At 42.5% G+C, this 3,690-nt stretch overlaps 1 long non-coding RNA gene across 1 annotated transcript; it reads right to left on the bottom strand.

The window, feature by feature from the left end:
- On the bottom strand, positions 1 to 775 carry LOC146171021 (uncharacterized). Its single transcript, XR_014703002.1, has 3 exons — positions 685 to 775; positions 395 to 544; positions 1 to 254 (listed from the first exon to the last, which is right to left on the bottom strand). It is a non-coding gene; the product is annotated as an uncharacterized LOC146171021 (long non-coding RNA).
- Positions 776 to 3,690: the final 2,915 nt, after the last annotated feature.

Below are 3,690 nucleotides of genomic sequence, written 5' to 3' on the forward strand. Positions count from 1 at the left end.
ATGGCGAGGGGTGCTGCAATATTTATATCAGTGATAGCATTTGACATTTAACTGGGTTGCATGCGTCCCATCGATGTGAGTCGGATAATCGAATTTTCCGAACAAAATCAGCGCTAATACCTGTCCGGCAAGTGCACCGCCATGAAGAAGCGAAAGACCAGCGTTTTAGTGTAGAGGAGACCAAGGACTTCGGGCTTCGGCGAAACGAGCTTCCACTGTCGAAGCCAGTTTCCAGATCAGCTGATATCGCCTCCCTGCACGATCAGCGCAAGGCGCGCACACCAATTACAAAATATGCATTTACAGTAACAAGATGCGCATAAGTCTCAAAACAATACATATTTAGTTGCAGTACATTATCGTATAGAAGAAAATCAGCGATAATTTGACTTACCTGGTCGGTATACATGTCAGTGCATGCACTTCGATGTGAAGAAGTGAAAGACGGGCGTTTTGGGGCAGAGGAGATCGGACCTCGGACTGCAGCGAAAAGAGCTAATTCCACCGCCGCAACATCGTTTCCAAGTCGGCTCAGCACGTCTTCCTGCGCAATCAGAGCGAAATGCGCACACATCGATTATAAAAAAAATGTACGTAGTAATAAGATGCGCATATATATACGCGCTCCAGAAACAGTTGCAGTATATTGTCGTATCGAACAAAATATGTGCTAATTGGACTTACCTGATCGGTATAGTGAGTGTCCCTCCATATTAAAAGGCGAGCATTTTGGGACAGGAGATACCCAAGGACCCAGACTGCAGCAAAATGAGCCGCAGCCAGCCGCAGCCTTGTTTCCAAACGGCTCAGCAAGTCTTCCTGCGCGATCAGCGCCCACACCAATTATATATATATATATATATATATATATATATATATATATATATATATATATATATATATATATATATATATATATATATATATATATATATATATATATATATATATATAGTTGGAAGAGCACCGGACGCGTTATTCGGAGGTCGTGGGTTCGGATCCCACTATTGGCACGTTGTTTTTTTTCTTCTACTTTGTGTCTAATTATCTTTCCCCTAAACAGATTACATTACTAATTTCTGTGATTATCCAAGTAAAACATTAGAAAAAAGAAATAAAGTACCATCCCCAACGCTTTCCTTGGCCTCGCCAACTGTCGGCTTCTTTCATTCATATATACATATATGAATGAATGAATATATATGAATATATGTGTGTGTGTGTGTGTGTGTGTGTGTGTGTGCGTGCGTGTGTGTGTGTGTGTGTGTGTGTGTGTGTGTGTGTGTGTGTGTGTGTGTGTGTGTGTGTGTGTGTGTGTGTGTGTGTGTGTGTGTGTGTGTGTGTGAAGAAAGATACAAGGAGTATATAACAAGACGAACATATGCTCCAAAACAATACATTATTATGTTCAGTATAATATCGAATCTAGCAAAAAGCTCCTCTGATCAAGACCGAAAGATCATGTACTTACGCATGTTTTGGTGAACTTCGGCACGAAGAATCTGAACAGAGCGGCTGCAATCATCAGCTGCATATATGGGCTGTTCTTTTCAAACGCTGCTGCAGGAGGTTGAGACAGATTGAATTTGCGCGAAATAAAAGCGGACGATAAAATTAGGCAGTAGGCATCGCGCCCGCACGGAGGCTGGCCGTCGACTGAGTGGTGCCGCGCATCTTAGCTCGCGCGGGATGTGTTTTCCCGCCTTTTGGCCACGTGACCTCAAGAAGGGAGGAGGGGGGGGGGGAGAGAAGCTGCAAAAGCAGGGAGAATCTCCCTGTGTGCGGTGCATGCAATTCTTTTTTTTTTTCGCCGCTATTTCTCTCTGCTTCGGCATATTCCTGTCGCCCCCCGCGGTAGGGTGCCTCGATGCCTTTCGCCTCCCCGTGGTTCTTTCCGCTTTGCCGCAGGGAGAAGAGATGGACTGATGGGGGGCAGCGGGTCCCGAGAAGCAGTTTTCTTTCTTTTTCACGCCCTCTCCCCCTCCCTCGTCGTTCAAGAAGCATCGAGGTAGTTTCTTTTCTTTTCCTTTTTCTACGGCTTCTGTAGAGCCCCCGTCTTGATACCAGCGGCTGTAGTTCTTTGCATGAAAAAAATATGGCTTGGAGTGAATGTATGTAATGTTCTTTTAACCGAATATCTTCCACATAAACCAAGTGTGGGGCAGTAGAACACCTGCAGCTTCATTTAGCCAAAATAGCAAGACCTGGCTACGTATATAGTGTTCGGCAACTTTATCGGAACCGTCTTGGAAACTTTTCCAAGACGGTTAAGTTGCAGAACACAGTATATTATGAGTGCTTTTGCAGAGATTACATAGTCCATGCGGATTTATATTTCCCAAAGCAGTACGTGGGTTATTTAGAGTCCCTCGGGCTGTCATATTAATCGCAAACCACATTTCCGTTTTCGCGTTTGGTTTATATATGCAGACTTCCACTCTAGAGAGTCCAGAAGCTTGTGAGATTCTATTTTCTGCGGGTCCCTTTAGTTTTTCATTCTAGCGCATGCGAAAGAACGGTGGTGGAACCAGGCATTGTGGAATGTAGTGAAATACAGCAGCCAATTTCTTAGCAAAGTCAGTTCGAGTCCACCTGCTCCATCTTACCTACTTAACCTTCTGCTCACCGATACCTGTGTCGAATATCAATATAAGCATTCATCATTCTTATGAAGTGTCAGTTCATGCACCCCAAGGCATGCAGGAATAAATACTGCTCTTATGCCATGAAATTGCACCCCAATGCTTATTTATGGTGTTCAAAGTTCACACTATCAGTTGTGAGCCGTGTGATAGCAAGCTGAATTCATATACCACAATTACACTTTCAAGCCAGTAGTTTCCTGTCGAGAGTACTGGTTTCAAGATTCTCCTTACTCCATTACGCCTCGCTATGTGCGTTTTGGTTGTCTTTTCCTTTGTAGTGCAAATATCATGACGCCTGACCTGCAAAAAGTGCAGAAAGACCTCCATCTTTGTACTGCTCTAATTGGGAAACTGTATGGTTAACAGATAATATGAAATTACATTTCAGATATTGTTTCAACATTTTTTTTTTATTCTGTATCATAAAGCTGCCCAGTCTGTTTCACTAACCTTATTAATCATACAGACCAGACGTTCATGGCTTCAGGTCATTTCTACAGTGATCATTCCATTTAACAGAACAAAAATGTAGAGGTTTCGCTTAATTTTTTATTTGCTCAGAACTAAATCTTGACAACGATTGGGAAATTGTGGTTAACCGATAAATGTAAAATTTAATTTCTCATTGTGTCAACATATTTTTTCATTCTGTATCATTAAACTGCCCACTCTGTTTTACTATCTTTATTATAGACCTTTTTGGCATCCTCATGTCACTTCAACAGTGATCTTCCTATTTAAAAAAAAAAATGTTTTTCTTTTTACCATATTAAATCTTAGTAACAATCCCCCGTGTATATTGCAATCTATGGCTATACAGACGCCAAGAACATCAACAATCCCATCGGCGATCGGTTGTAATAAGAGCTCGCATAACACAATTAATTCCAACAAAGCGCATCAGACGACCTACCATCGCAAACCACAGACTGATGGCGACGCTTCTCCGTGTATAGGTAGAATCGTTTCGCGCACGCAAACAGAAAGGTCGCGTCGCACCCACGACAGATCTGAAGCAAAACACACACGAAACACAATCAGTCAT

This window comes from Amblyomma maculatum, unplaced genomic scaffold, assembly GCF_055883805.1.
Source record: "Amblyomma maculatum isolate TAMU_Amacu unplaced genomic scaffold, ASM5588380v1 scaffold_24, whole genome shotgun sequence".
Lineage (NCBI taxonomy): Eukaryota > Metazoa > Arthropoda > Arachnida > Ixodida > Ixodidae > Amblyomma > Amblyomma maculatum.